Raw genomic sequence first — 17,186 nt, forward strand, 5'->3', positions numbered from 1 at the left:
TGCAGTGATAAATTAATATTTTATTAACATGGCTAGATATAAAAAAGTTTGTAGAAAATTTTAAAAATATTTACTACCTATACTTTTCAGAAGTAAGGTTGGTTTGTAAATTCTCCTTCAGGAGCATTATACAACACAGTGCATCAAATTGCATTACAAGTCACATAAAAAAATTAAAAATGGGTGGAAGTAAAATAAAAATACCACAAACAAATGATTATACGTACTTATAATTTCCAAATAATGAGGGCCCAGTAACTTTGAGTTAAGTTGGTGTATAAAACTCTTGCGAAAAACAGTTCTCTGCATTTTAGAGTTTTTGAAGAGTTTATTTACATGCACAAAAACTTTCAATGTAAAAAAAGCAACATAATCATCCTATCATAGTAGTTAACATTTTTGACAGGTCGTACAACGAAATTTGAGACTTTGACATATGAATTACGTAAAGCATTAAGAATTTGTAAAGCAATATAAAAAAAACTAACACATATTCATGTAGTGCAAGACTAGTTAATCATGTATTAATAATTTTTGTTTATTTTACAGTAAAATATTCACCGGCCAAAGACTTAAGCCGTCGCAATAAATGTAATTTAAAGCCACCTTAAGTGAAACAGACTGTGGCTAAATGGGTCACAGTAATTTTGAGCGAAATTGTAATCGTGTAAGTTCCCATGTACCACAGCTGTATTTACCTTATATTATATGTATATGCACAATAAATTTAAATATCACTTAAGAACTTAAAAAAAAAAAACATTACAAAATAAATTTCTAAGAATTATTTCATTCTAAATATCAGTATATAAAACTCTTCCATTGCGTATAAAAATTTTGTAACTTTTACTTCCGTACATTCTTAACGATACGAAACATGCACAATGCCATCTAATGACATTTAACAAAACTATTATGTTATTGTCCATAGGTGTACGTTACGTATACGTTACGTATACGTTTTATACATTAAGTAAAATAATCTCATTATTTTTTTTAAAACATTAACTAATGTAAAATATTTCATTGTCGAGCTTTAGCAAACGACTTACACACGTGCAATCACTGACACGTATAGAGGGAGGTTTATAAATCAATGACTCGTTAGAAAATGTACGTGTTTGTTTCATCATCTGTGAAATATGTAAAAATATGATCGTGTAAAACGCAGAGGAATAATCAACTGTCATATGTCAGGACTGAGATTATTTGTCAGAAACGTTTGTTGAAAGCTTTCAAACTAGCAATAGTTCTAATGAAGGAATAGCCCAGTCAAATTTTGCTAAAATTTCGCTCGTAGTCGAATTAAATCCGATATTTTTGTTACACTTTACACGTATTTAGTAGTGTCCAGGGGAATTAAAATCAAAAGTCCTGATGAATAGGAAGTGAGGTAGTCAGAAACTAGAAAGGATTATTAAAAAAAGCCATTTGTTTTTGATTTTTAAAGAAATATCTCGTAAATGATTAACCTTAAAAGAAAACGTTTTTAATAAAAAATGAAAGAGCATTAAAAATCCTATAAAAGATTATTTTCACTTTTTTCATATCTCCAATATTGTTTGAGATAGTTTTGCTTAAAAAATGAGTTTTTATTTTTTATTTTATCTCAAACCTTTTTCTTATAGCAACTGACCTATATATTTGTGAACCGTGCCTCTCGTATGCCAAATGCTGTCACTTGACTTTACAAGACATGTTTAAGCTAGAGTCCATGATAATCACAGAATTCAACATTTTTGCATATCAGGGTTGCTTCTCAAAGAAAAGAACTGATAGCGTTTGGTCAGACAGACCACAGAACAGACTTCTATGCGTAACATGAAAATTGTTGGAAGCCTCACACGATAAGTTCTTGAGCGAGTGGACCTTGGGGATGACTGCAACTGCATCTGTTCATCATTGAAGAGTTATGCGGTACTCATTTTATATCTTTGAACTTGATTTCTGACAATCTCGAAGAAGTAGGGATGCCACAGATTAATTTAAGATCTCTGCTTAGCTAAATAATCACCCACCATTTCCTGTATCACAACAAATCATGTCTATAGCAACTGGACTAGTAGGGGATGCCACAGTTACCTTTTTCAATGCTATAGTAATTGGCAAACAATCAATACAGAGTAATGTTGGAAAAATTCTAATCAAGCATTGTCACGAAAAGATCAAGCTCTCCCTCTGTCGAATATTAGCTACACTATTACTTTCAATTGTAATAGCGCATTCATCAGTTGTTAGTTTTCCAGAGGATAACGATAAGTGAAGAAAAATAGCATGACTTGATCATGTATATGCAGTATGAGTTGGCTCCATTTAATTTAGCTCTCTTTGACGAAGCTGGGATACGCAAAACCAAGAAAGCAACCCTGTACATGTTTTAGGTGACAAGGGAGAATTTGGACTTGAAAAACGCTGACTTTGTTCTTAATGGTGGATTCTTACTACACAGTCATATAGCCGCTAGTGGTACTGATTCTTCTATTTGCCCAAAATATATCAATTACATTATCATTTCCTATTTATCATGACTGTTGATGTGACATTCCGCACAGACCAATGAACAATTGTAACACAAAATCATAAATATCGGATTGAATTTGAGCACATAGTATACTTTGACTGGGCTAGAAGTCTATAGCACCTCGTGTTTAAATGAGTACCTACTTTTTAGAATCTCAATATAAGTGTCTTCCATGTTAATTTTTTTCTGGATACATAATAAAATATTTTGGAATTTAAATTGTTCATAGCTTAGGTAATAACGGTAGAATTCAATGCATTGTAAACAGTTTTATCTACTTAAAAAAAGTACTGAGGTGGTTGTGTGGACCAATTTTTACCACAGTTTTGTTTTTATTTTTGTATAAAATAAAAGTTCGAACTTATGTTTTTCTTACACTAATCCACTTACAAAGTATGTTCTCTGGTAAATAAACGCAAAATTTTTCACATGACGTTTTTGGACAGCGATCATTAAGCTACTAACATCTTAATATTATAAAGTACCTAATAAACAAAAAAATACTAATGCAGCTGCAATCTATCTACAGTAGTATAGGAATGGGCATACTGGCGCAGGGTCCAGCGTGAGGATTGAGGAGTGTGCCGACCGCCATATTGGATTGTGACGTCACGGCGGCCATCTTGGATGGTTGTGACCTTGACCTTTGACCTTGACCTTGACCCCGGCGGCCATTTTGGATCCGCCATCTTGGATCCGCCATTTTGGATGACGTCATTGTGTTCTCGAAAATTCCGGCATTGTGTTTCCGCCATATTGGATGATGACGTCACCGTTGCAATTTTCGTTACGGCCGCCATCTTTAACTTTTTTATTTATTATCCAATTTTAACGAATTTTTTTTAAAAATTATAAAAAAAATTCAAATAATAAAATTTTAATAAAATACTTATAAAAAATATACTTTTACGACACGAAGTTCGGAGTCCTCGGTTCGAACCCGACGAGTTCAAAAAAATTAAAAATGGCGACTGATCCTTCCCCCGTGGTGGGTGCTAGCATACTGACTCCCACCACTTTTTTTCAAAGCATATATATCTTCACCTAGTATGACGTCATGTCCGCCATCTTGTCTTCGATGCTGGAAGCCATCATCATTGTATCGTCGGCGAGAGTGCGCTGACGTCATGTTAGTTTAATTCTTACCCGCTAGAGTGCAGTAATCATTTATTATGGAGGTGCCCGCCATCTTAAAATTTGGCCGCCATCTTGAAAATCCGTAATTATTTAGCTAGAAATTCGGGAAAAGTTCCAAAATTCATTAAATAAATCACTCATTAATTTACATATTGATTCGATGGATTCCCGTCTTTGGTTCGATACCCGATCGATGCAATAATGTTTAATTTTATGTAAAAAAAATAATTTCCATAAACCATGTTCAAAATTCGTAAAGAGACTTTAAATCCTCTACGAACATCATCCTATCAGACACCAAGACCACCATATTGGAAATTCGTAATTTTTATGCTAGAGATTCGGGAAAAAGTTCAAAATTCATTAAATAAATTTTTAATCTATATACTGATTGATTAGATCGACTAAGATCCTTGGTTCGAAACCAGTAAGAGCAAAAAAATTAAATATAACAATTTAACATAATAGTGTAAGGTTTGAGAAAATAAAAACACCGCAAGTTCTTTTAAAAAAACTTTTATTACATACACACTACACTACTACAAGTACAAAAAAATACACAGACAAATTACTAAAGTTTTTTGGCTAAGATTTATTTCCGCATTTAATCCTGTGCTGTTCAAGACACTGTATAGCTGTGAGTCCTGATTTTCGAGGTCGATTAGCGAAATACTTAAAGCACATCTTACACATATAAATCTTCTGTTGATGTTTTGTAACCTGGGGTCTCACAAGTTGGGAGAAGTTTTTGATGTAGCAGTAGTGTGCAGAACCGCTTTCATTTGTCACAAGCAACAAGTCGAAATGATTTTTTCTTTCTTTTTTGGTTACCCGAATCGGACACACCTTATTATCCTCATTTAGCGCATACACATTAACTGAGACTTCAGGGTTATTTTTCTCAAAAACTTTTATCTGATGTAATGGTGGCGGATAGCACAGTCCATCGAAGTTGTACTTATTCTCCAAAGCATAATACCTCTTATCAACACGGTTTTGATGACTCCCCTCGACAAATCTTGCCAAAATACTCCATTTAAAACAAAACTGATCCTTCAAGTTTTGGCAATTGACTACTGCTCTTTTGTTGACTATCGCCTCAGGTAAGGCAATAAATGATGATGTCTGATGGTATGGAAGCATACTATCACTTGATTCTTTTCCTATGCACATAATCTTGTGACTGTCCAGACTGTTACAATGCGAAGAAACCTTATCGCATTTGTCGCACTTATATGTCTCTCGAGAGATTTTCAGAGACCTACTGCAGGTTATTGATGCACCACAATATTTGCATTGACGCGATGTACGCTCTTCATTACTTGATGTCTGGAATGCAGATGATGACATGTCAGCTGATGGTGAAACAGCACGTATCTTTGTCTCCTCTGCAGCAGGTATCGGGATCTCCACAGCTGTCGACACCTCAGCCATTGAGCTCTCCGCTGCCGTGGTCTCCTCTGCAAATGGTATCGGGATCTCCGTCTCCATCATCGTTGCTGCCATCGAGGTTCCCGCTGCTGTCGGTAAACATTCTATTCCGGTCGACATAACTAAATCTCACGAAACTTAATGGAAAGAGCAAGTCCGTACTGCACCGCGGCCAGAGGTGAACTGCGGGTCCAGTCGTCTGAACCTCGCTTATATACCCATGGTCTACTGGTATACTACATGAGTCAAAATATTGTCTGTATTAAATTTTTTTTTATTAGGTACCTAAAAATTGTAGAAATAAAAAACACACGAGTACAATTTTTACACATTTATTTATAAAGAGTACACAAATACATATTAGGTTAAGGAATCAAGCATTTTCACAAGCAAAGTCTTTAATGTCGCACGAACTGACTCGTCGACTCCAGTTCCAACTGGTTCGTTGACTCCGGTTCCAACTGGTTCGCCGGTCATGGTATCAGGAACACAGGTTTCCAGCTGGTCATCTTCTGCAACGTCAACTCCGACAAGACATGGTCGGTGACGTCTGTGACCACGTCTACGCCTGGGCTTTGGCTCAGTGCTAATTGGGACAGATTCACTGCCTGAACTGCGACGACGAGACACACACCGTTTGGACGTCTGCGTAGAAGCATCACAGGTCGCAACAGGTTGCAACACGACCATGTTGGGTGTTGCACGTGAAGACGAGGCGACTACCTCAGCGATGCTAGCAGGAAGGATTGTGTGTGGTCTCATGTGATAGACGGCACAGTTTACAGGTTCGCAACAATCTACTAGCTGCTGAGTCGGTTCGTAGGACACGGGAAAGTGCGCAAACCGCCAATGCTGAGCGCCTCCATCACAGGTTTCTGTATATGTACGTAGATACCCGGAATCCCAGTAGCTGTACTCGATACTGCTGAAGCTAGGTCTTGCGCTCACGTACACGTTAGCAGGATGAAACGTAAACATCTTCTTGCAGGTCGAACGACAACTGAAGGCACGTACGTAGGTACGTCATTTATATATGCAGACTCCTACTAACATTGTGCGTGCCATTTCTGCATTAGCTGCGAGTTTGTACAGGCACAGACACGTTCAAACTCGTCGTTTGGATGCTTAACTTCGTACATTGAACATAGTTTGCGCAGGGAAGGACAGCCGTAGTCGGTCTGTATATCTACGATTTCAGCTGCTCCGTCGTCACACAGTTCTCGTAGCCATTTCTTCTGTTCAGGTCCGGCAACGTAGATTATACCACGCGGATTTTGCAGTAGTAAATCTTGAAGTGTGTTTTTCACTTGATGGTACGGAATTTTTCCTTCGTCCCACTCCAGGCCATGGTAGTATTTACATAGCCATTCGTTTGACCGTTTACTTTTTTCGTCTAGTAGTTTCCACGGATACGGAGGTCGGAAGCTGCGGGTTCGAGTCTTGTCTCCGGAGGTGACGCTAATTTCCTTGAGCACGAATCCATTTTGACTCTGGAAACCTTGCAGGTTGCAGTACATCTTGTCGCTAGCAATGCTCGGTCGTAACTAAATTATCATAGAAAACGAAACGGTATTTATGTCAGAATTTTCACAAGTTTGTCTCGACAATTGTACGAAGCAAGCCGATCGTGAAGTATCAGACAAAAAGCGTAGGTGTTTGGGGGAATATTTCCGCTAGTCGTTATCTCGATCCTACAGTCGATGATGTTTGAATTTATTCGATCATCCTGTTTGGAAACGTCAAACACCATTAACGGAACCTTGTTCTTGAAACTGTCTGGACTCAGTATCGGTGACTGTATCCGCCCATAGTAAGCTTGCTGAAACTTGGCGTACATTTGATATGCTAGAAGAAATCTTCCACTTTCAAAATCCATGTTCATGTCAATGTACGGATAACTTTCGCTGTTTAAAAATATTTTTACATTGCGTATTTGACAGTTATCGAATACGGAGCGACTTACTCCTGCATTGAGCTGCCTTCCGGTCTGAAGCCCGACGATGATGTATCTTGGTTTTTCCGTAGCGAAGCTGGACTTTACTATCCAATTGATACGCTGACTATGAGGCAAGCCGGGATAAGTTTCCAGGCTCCAGGATCGGAATGGCACATCGAAGTTCTTGCCATTTTCTATGTTTTTCAACATCTTGACTCGTTCAACGGTGCTCACTTGGATGTGGGGCAGCATCCACTCGATAGACTGTAGTGTTAGCGAGACATCTTGAGGGTTTTCTGCAGCGGCGACAATTGCATTAATGTGCGTGTTGGCTAGAAGCAGTACGAGCTCTTGTTTCGAATTAATGATTATATGCTTGTAGTCCTCAGCGAATCCGAGAAGCATGGACAGAGGAACACAAACTTCGAACTTCCCTTCGGCATAAACCGGAAGCTTATATTCATCCTCGAGAGCCCAACCGGCCATCTTTGCAGCAGACAGTTCATTTGGAGTGAGCGAAAGGTAATTTTTCATAGCAGATGTTATGCCTACATCTCTCGTCTGGTCTACCTCGACGCCATTGAGTACATAAGTAATACGCTCAATTAGGTGTAGAATACCATTGCAGGATATTGTCGTCGTTGTCGGATGTGTACCATCCGCTTTTGTAAGCATGCCTCTTATACGTAGAAATGACTGCGAAGGTAAAGTACAAATATCTTGGTGCTGTACTGCAATGCGTAGGTACTTCTGATGGTAGTGCGTACGGTCCGAGCAGGAAAGGCTGGTACTCGTGCAATTCCATTTTCGTAATGCTGTCATCAAAAATGACCGGATCTTCCACGTTGAGGATTTCGTCTTCCATATTTATTCGGCACTTGTCCAATACTGAGAAGATACTTTATGTTGTCAGGTGTTAATGCACCGATGTCTGGTATAGAACTGTTCTTATTCACGACAATACGATTTCTTTTATAATTGTTCGGTGTTACGAACTTTATGCCCATCGCTTCAAGTGCAGACGTAATGTAATTTCTTCGTCTTGAAAATTCACCAATCGTCCTCGCTGGTCAACGATTCTGACGACGACTTCTTGTGCGCACTTCACGACGACTGGAACGTAAATGATACTTTGCGGTACTTCTACCAGTTTATATCCTGGCGGGACCATCGGTGAAAACTCGTGCAGCATGTTGCTTAGTCTTCCGTTGAGATACGTTCCACTTGCCAAATTACAGTTTATTCTTATGACATTCACAGGAAAAATGTTTACTGCGCGCGTAGATTCGTACGTTCTTCCTGTATCATACACCTTTGATTCGAATCCGAGCATCGTACCTATGGTGCCAGGTTTCGTAAAGTCGACATTTTCACTGCATGTTAGAATACTTTTTTGAGTGTTTGGATTTCCACGCAGTTGAAAGTATACATCCTGTGGTAACATATCCCTGATGTAATTTGCAATGTCGTCAATTTCATAAGAGCCAACAGGTAACCGTATTTCATGAGCGGTCCCATCGCTTTTCAGGAAGCAGATCTTGCAATTTTCTTCGTCGATATTAGGTATGGCATTATACATTTGAAAATCTACGAGTCCGATACACCATTCTCCGTCTAAATCCAGGAGCGGGAAATGAACCGCCCGCAGCTCAGATGCGTGACCTGTCAAGGTAAGTGTTATCGACATGACTAATAAATTATCATCACTGCACAACCTTTAAGTAGCAATTTTTTTTATGTGTCAGCTAATTTTTGTTTGTTAAAAAGCGAAGACACAAGTGTCCGCAGTTTGTTTGATTAGGCTTCTGTTCCGTTTCGTAATTGTAAAACAATGTAGTGGACCGGCCCAGGTACTGTCGCAGTTCTGGCGGAGGCCGTAAATTACCGAAACTGTCGTAGTAAGTTGCTTTTTTCCCCGTCTTTACATAAGCCACCCAGTGCGTGCCGCGACCCGACGACGTGTCTAAATTAATTATGGCGCGCTCACGTGTCTTTGGCTTGCTGGGCAAAGTGTCTCGCATAAACACGCCGCGGAAATTTGGTATTTTCAGTTTGCGTGCGTACTTTATTAAATCTACGTTGGTGAGCGGTCGTTTCGGTAGGGAACTTAGGATTTTTTCATTCGTTTCTTTTTCATGCCTCGTCCTGTCTTGTGAGGTTGCAAGTAGAGTCCTGCGCCGTTTTTTTTACCGATGGCAATGGCTTCCATGTTGGCGTTGTGTCATTGTGCTTCTTTTAACTGCTTGCGCTCATTCTTCGAAGTGTTGACTGCCCGCACTATACCGCTCGTTGCACCGATGAGGCCGCCGAGAGCACCCAATGCAGGCAAAAGCAAAGGAAGAAATCCTCCTATAATCTTCTTGTCGAGAGTCTGTAATTTTTGCTTGGCTTTTTGCACGCCTGCACCGATCTTGCGTTTGGTCTTGCGTGAGTTAGTCTTTGACTTGATGGAGCTGGCTCGACGAGCACCCAGTCCTAATTTCGTCTTTGCCTTCATGATTTTAGATACGCTCCAGGCCGCGATTTTCTCTCCTAGTCCCGCGTTCGACGATTTGCTTATATCTTCGGCTTCCTGTGCCAATATCTCGTCGGCCCGGTGTCTGGATTCCAGGTCCTTGCTTAATGAATATGCGATATTGTGCTGCTTGCACTTTTCGTCGAGTGAATTAATGCCCACGTCACCGCGAGCTAACCTTTTCGCTAGTTTAGTGCCGGGGCCGCAGAATCTGTAGCCGGGAATGTGTAGCTCGAATGGTAGATTGTTTATCAGCGAGTTTACGAGTCCCGCACCGATGTGTTTTTTGTTCTTACCTCTTCGAGTCATTACGCACAACTGACCAGAAAGTATAAATACGCTTCTTTTATACAATTACTTTAGTACAATGCAGGTCGTCAAGCAAGACGTGTGTTTGCCCGTGCGCATTACGCAAGACGATGTATTTAGTGCACGTGAATCACGACATGGCTTACTGTTGCCTTCTGCCGTACGATGCATAATGGCGGGTCCGTCAAACTGTGGCAAGAAGTGTGTTTTACTGAGTTTACTGGAGGAACCAAATGGTCTTCGGTTCGAGAACGTTTACTTGTATTCCAAGTCGTTGCAACAGCCAAAGTACCAGCGCCTAGCAACTGTTCTACGCTCGGTGGATGGTCTGGAGTATTTTCCGTTTAGCGATAATACCGATGTTGTACCTCCAAGCGAAGCAAAAGCCAATTCCGTGTTTGTTTTCGACGATGTAATGTGCGAGAAACAAGGCATAATACAAGAGTACTTTTCCATGGGCAGACACGCCAAGGTAGACTGCGTATACCTGTGTCAGACGTACAGTCGTATTCCAAAACATCTCCTACGAGACAACGCAAATGTCATAGTTTTGTTTCGCATGGACGAACTTAATTTGCGCCACGCTTATGATGATCATGTAAACACCGACATGACATTCCAGGAATTCAAAGACATGTGCTCCTTGTGTTGGAAAGAAGAACACGGATTCCTAGTTATAGTCAAAGACTGGCCTCTATATAAGGGCAGGTACAGACGAGGTTTCGATCAGTTTATCGCCAAACATGAGTCATAGCATTTCGAAATTCGGTCGTAGCAGTCGAGACTTACGTACTGCTCTCAAGTCTCATGACGACGATATCCGCAAATACATTTCGCTACTGGCTCAAAAAGTAGACGGTGTGAAAAAGGAATTACTTGAGTACCTCGTTGCCATCGACCAGCGTGTGGAAGCCTCGGATTCTCGCATTCGCGACATGATCGAAGTATCGAATGCACAAAGACGTGACGATCTGAGAACTTTTCAAAGTAGTCTGAAAGCATCACTATCTCACTTGTCAACAAATTCAGATTCAGCCAAACACAAGAAAGAAGTTTCTGCGAACGAATAAAAAAGTATAAAAGGAGGTCTTGCAATAAGTTTTCAGCCAGTACAATGTCGGACCTGGCCAGTGACCTTCATCGAGCTATACAGTCTGTTCGTGAAAAATATCTACTTGCTAGACGAACCAGACTTGCACGTGAGATGGAAAATGAGGAGATATTTAAACCAATCACTAGTCGTCTCGACGAACTTAAAAACAAGGAAGAACCAGCCATCATTGTGAAGACAGAAGTTGAAGATGAAATGCCGACTGTAAAGAAGAGAAAGTATGAACCAGATCGAGAAGAAGAGGACTTAACAAGTACAGAGTCCATGCACAAGAAAAAAATACCGAAAAAGGGACATCAATTTAATGCAATGGTCCGACCATACCTGATATCGTTTACGAGCCGGAATAATGACACGACCTACGGAGTGTACAGAAAATATAATAAGTGGTTCCTCGGTGCTAAAGAAATAGACTTTCTACCAGGAAACATCGTACGCGTAGCAGAGTACAAAACGCGCGGGACTCCGGGTCTGTACGAATTGCTGTTTTGCAGGGAGCCTAAAGGATATTCTCACAAAGACTTACAAGAGTACAAAAAACTGCTAGAGCTAACCAACGCACATTTTCGCGATAACGATCCAGATAGTGGTGTATATAAAGACGTAGATCATGAAAAAATCGACATTCTCGCTAATCTCTTCAGTGAACTAACAATACATGGCGAAGGTTTAAAAAAGCTAGAAAGTGGTCAGATATTTGACTATGTATATTGGGACGACCCTAATGAATTAGTTGATCGCCTTAGAATTCTACATGCTTCGCTTAGCGTAGGAAACTATTCGCACATCAACGAAATAGTCTCCATACTTGAAGAACTGAGGGAAGCCGGCTACATACAATGAGTCGAACCGGAATCGCTCGCGAACTTCATGCTCCTGCTAGACGGAAATACCTTCGTCGCAAAGTCATAGTTCGTGGAATTGACGATTTATTCCAGGCGGACCTTGTTGAGATGATACCGTATTCCCGATTGAATAAAGGTTTCAAGTACATGTTGACAGTCATCGATGTTTATAGCAAGTTCGCTTGGGCGAGACCTGTCAAATCAAAGACTGCAACTGACGTAGCCCAGGCCATGAACAATATTTTGCGTGATGGACGTGTACCGTCGCACCTGCAAACGGACCTCGGGAAAGAATTCTACAATGCGACCTTCAAGGCTTTGATGAAGAAGTATGGCATCAAACACTACTGTACATTTAGTAACGTCAAAGCCTGCGTTGTCGAAAGGTTTAACAGAACTTTGCGTTCCAAGATGTGGCGACAGTTCACAGCTAACGGAAATTACAAGTGGCTTGACATCTTGCCGAAACTAATAAGCGAGTATAATTCCACTGTGCATTCTACCACGAAAATGAAGCCAAAGGACGTAAAGGACAATCGCCTGCTTCAAACAGTGTTTTCCAACACGAAGAAGAAAGATCCACGAAAGCGTAAAGCTAACGTCGGTGACATTGTGCGAATCTCCAAGCAGAAAGGTATCTTCGAGAAAGGTTTCACTGCGAACTGGAGTCCCGAACTTTTCCGTGTGACGCATGTTCGTGAATCAGAGCCTAGGACCTACTACCTCGAAGATTTGGACCACAAACCTATCCATGGCGGCTTCTATGCCGAAGAGATTCAGCCTACGTTGTATCCCGATATGTACTTGGTGGAGAAGATTATAAAACGAAGAAATGGACGGTCTTACGTCAAGTGGTGTGGCTTTCCACCTCGCTTTAATTCGTGGGTGGCTGATGCGGATATCGAGAAATCCAAAAAACTTTAGTAATTTGTCTGTGTATTTTTTTTGTACTTGTAGTAGTGTAGTATGTATGTAATAAAAGTTTTTTTAAAAGAACTTGCGGTGTTTTTATTTTCTCAAACCTTACACTATTATGTTAAATTGTTATATTTAATTTTTTTGCTCTTACTGGTTTCGAACCAAGGATCTTAGTCGATCTAATCAATCAGTATATAGATTAAAAATTTATTTAATGAATTTTGAACTTTTTCCCGAATCTCTAGCATAAAAATTACGAATTTCCAATATGGTGGTCTTGGTGTCTGATAGGATGATGTTCGTAGAGGATTTAAAGTCTCTTTACGAATTTTGAACATGGTTTATGGAAATTATTTTTTTTACATAAAATTAAACATTATTGCATCGATCGGGTATCGAACCAAAGACGGGAATCCATCGAATCAATATGTAAATTAATGAGTGATTTATTTAATGAATTTTGGAACTTTTCCCGAATTTCTAGCTAAATAATTACGGATTTTCAAGATGGCGGCCAAATTTTAAGATGGCGGGCACCTCCATAATAAATGATTACTGCACTCTAGCGGGTAAGAATTAAACTAACATGACGTCAGCGCACTCTCGCCGACGATACAATGATGATGGCTTCCAGCATCGAAGACAAGATGGCGGACATGACGTCATACTAGGTGAAGATATATATGCTTTGAAAAAAAGTGGTGGGAGTCAGTATGCTAGCACCCACCACGGGGGAAGGATCAGTCGCCATTTTTAATTTTTTTGCACTCGTCGGGTTCGAACCGAGGACTCCGAACTTCGTGTCGTAAAAGTATATTTTTTATAAGTATTTTATTAAAATTTTATTATTTGAATTTTTTTTATAATTTTTAAAAAAAATTCGTTAAAATCGGATAATAAATAAAAAAGTTAAAGATGGTGGCCGTAACGAAAATTGCAACGGTGACGTCATCATCCAATATGGCGGAAACACAATGCCGGAATTTTCGAGAACACAATGACGTCATCCAAAATGGCGGATCCAAGATGGCGGATCCAAAATGGCCGCCGGGGTCAAGGTCAAGGTCAAAGGTCAAGGTCACAACCATCCAAGATGGCCGCCGTGACGTCACAATCCAATATGGCGGTCGGCACACTCCTCAATCCTCACCCTGGACCCTGCGCCAGTATGCCCATTCCTATACTACTATCTACTCACAAATAATTAATTGTTTAGTTATTTCTTAAACATATTTTGCAATCGATCTTAAAATTTTTGTTGAAACGCTTGCCAAACAAATGCATTTTATGTGAAACAGACGACGTGGGTAATACTTGGCGAAAACTTTGTGTTTATTTAAATTTACATAGAAAATTAACTAGCGTTCACTCGGTTTCAGTCAAAATTATGAAATTAAAAATATGTGGTTGTTGTAATCTAATTAGTTTTTTTAAGTAATTAAAACGTGGATATTTTAAATATAAAAGAAAATAATTCTTTACTAATTCACACTAAATAATTAGGACATTCCTCGCATACTCGCGTCAACCTTTTTTTTTACACAGTATCTAACTGAAAAATAATGTAAAACAAAATTGGCAAGTTATAATTCACAACTTCCCTGTCATTATTTTTAACTGGAAAGCGAAACATCGGAACATCGATGTGCCTCGTGAACTGATCCTCGTATTCTGACAACCCGTGTACGCACCTTTTTACCCTTCAGAATGTTTGATATTATAAAATTATCAATGCGAAATAAAGTTAAAATAAATGGGTATTTTACTTTTAAAATAAATCATAATTTAAACTCAGCACTGACTGCAGGCCTGGTACAAAGTTATAAGGAGCTAATTTTCCCGTTACTAAGGTACACAATCCCTCCATACAGTGATCTCAGTAACTGTCTTCTCCCGGGGTTTCGTGGCTCTCAAAGGCAGTGGTAAGGAATACTTATCGTCAAGGTCGCCGAGTGGTGCTGATACCAGCTTCCCGTACATGGGAGGGTGAAGGGAGGTGGCATGACTGGCTGGTTAACGTAGTACGTCCTAACACCGCTAGGGGCGTGCGCTGTCGATACCCAGCGATTGAAGCGATCGCTGCGACGGAGCTTGCTACTACTACAATTCTTCTGCGAAAACGGACAGAAAATTTAACCTGGGCTCGCGACTTTAATACATTATACATATTCAATGCTGTAACTTGTATGTTTGTATCTAATCGGACCTACGGACTTTTCGGGACTTTTATGTTTTGCAACAGGTTAGATTGTACTAAAGTAGTATAGGAAAGGGGCTCCGGGCCCAGGCTTCATGCTGTGGAGCCGGGAGCCGAGCCACATATCTGATTCTGACGTCACGGCAGACATCTTGGATGAGTGTAACGGGACACAGCGTAACGGGACACATTGCAACGGGACACATTGCAACGGGACAAGTAGATCACGGCGGCCATCTTGGATCCACCATTTTGGATGACGTAATTGTGTTCTCGAACATTTTCCGCCATATTGGATGATGACATCACCGTTACAGTTTCCGTTACGGTTGCCATCTTTAACTTTTGTATTTATTATCCGATTTTAATGAAATTTTTTTTAAAATTTATAAAAAATTCACTTAATACAATTTTAATAAATTTTTTATAAAAATCATACTTTTACGACACGGAGTTCAGAGTCCTCGGTTCGAACCCGACGAGTGCAAAAAAATAAAAATGAAGACCGATCCTTCCCCCGCGGTGGCTGCTGGCATACTGACTCCCACCACTTTTTTTCAAAGCATATATATATCGTCACCTAGTATGACATCATGTCCGCCATCTTGTCTTCGATGCTGGAAGCCATCATCATTGTATCGGCGGCGAGAGTGCGCTGACGCCATGTTAGTTGAATTCTCACCCGCTAGAGTGCAGTAATCAATTATTACTGTGACACCCGCCATCTTGAAATTTAGACGCCATCTTGAAAATCCGTAATTATTTAGCTAGGAATTCGGGAAAATTTTTAAAAATCATTAAATAAATCACTCATTAATATACATATTGATTCGACCAGTTTCATTCCTTGGTTCGATACCAGATCGATGCAATAATGTTTAATTTTATGTAAAAAAAATAATTTCAATATACCATGTTCAACATTCTTAAAGAGACTTTAAAACCTCTACTACCATCATCCTATAAGACATCAAGACCACCATCTTGGAAAATTCGTAATTATATTGCTAGAGATTCGGGAAAAAGTTCAAAATTCATTAAATAAATTTGTAATCTATATACTGATTGATTAGATCGACTTAGGTCCTTGGTTCGATCCCTGGCCGATACAAAACAACTTTAATATTTTAAAAAAGTACCACTAAAGTGTCAGGCTTGAGAAAATAAAAAACACCGCAAGTTCTTTTAAAAAAACTTTTATTACATAAATTATACACTACCACAAGTACAAAAAACACACAGACAAATTACCAAAGTTTCGTGGATCTCTCGATTCAAACAGTCTTCTTACTATACGGACTAAGTCCTTTACATGACTTTAAATGTCTATTCAGTTTATCAGGTCGACATATTGGTTCACCACAATTTTCACACAAAGACGAATTATCGACTTCATTAAAGGACAGTGATACATTTCGTGTCGTTGTGCACTTTGAATATTTGCTAATGTTTTGTTACAAAATATACAGCTTGATTCCGATGAATCTACAGCCAGTCTATAACAATTCCTGAGGTGACTTTTTAATCTTTCATAGAGTATAAACTTGCTTAAACATCTGTTGCATCGATATTTAATGCGTTCAGAGTTACTACTACAATTGTGTATTACATAATCCCGTAATTTCAAGTTTTTGATCTTCTCACAGTACGTGCAGTCGGGTGATGGAACACCGCTGGATGCTCCTTCCTTCATCAATGCCACTGGAACTGTTGACAACCATTGTAACACTGCTGACATGTTAACTTCTGAAGCCGTTGAGGTCTGCTCTGCGGAAGATGTTGCACACGTCGAAATCTCCTGCTGTGCTGAGAGAGCAGGTGTAGCTGTAGACGTCGTTGTCATCGTGCTCTGCACTGATGATGGTAGACCTTCGATCCAGGTTGGTGTAGATAGTGGTAATGATGCCATCGAGTTCTCAGGAATAGCTAGATACAGGTCTATTATGTTATACAAGTCTAACTATCCGATCCGTTCAACACCGCAGCCAGACACGGACTGAAGTCCATATCACCAGGGTCTCACTTATATAGACTCATCAGCCGGTACAACACAAGAGTCAAAACAATAACCATGTTCATTATACTCGCACTTAACTTTCTCGGATCATTTTTTATATTGAAGATGTAAGCTATCAAGACGTGAAATTAGTTTTTTTCACTTATTGCACTGAAATTGTATTCTTTTAACATTATTAGAACAACTGCTTCTTTCATGTCTGCGAGCATTTGAGGTGATATTAAATGATGCGTCACAGTATTTGCACTG

The sequence above is a fragment of the Bacillus rossius genome, chromosome 3, assembly GCF_032445375.1.
Source record: "Bacillus rossius redtenbacheri isolate Brsri chromosome 3, Brsri_v3, whole genome shotgun sequence".
Taxonomy (NCBI): domain Eukaryota; kingdom Metazoa; phylum Arthropoda; class Insecta; order Phasmatodea; family Bacillidae; genus Bacillus; species Bacillus rossius.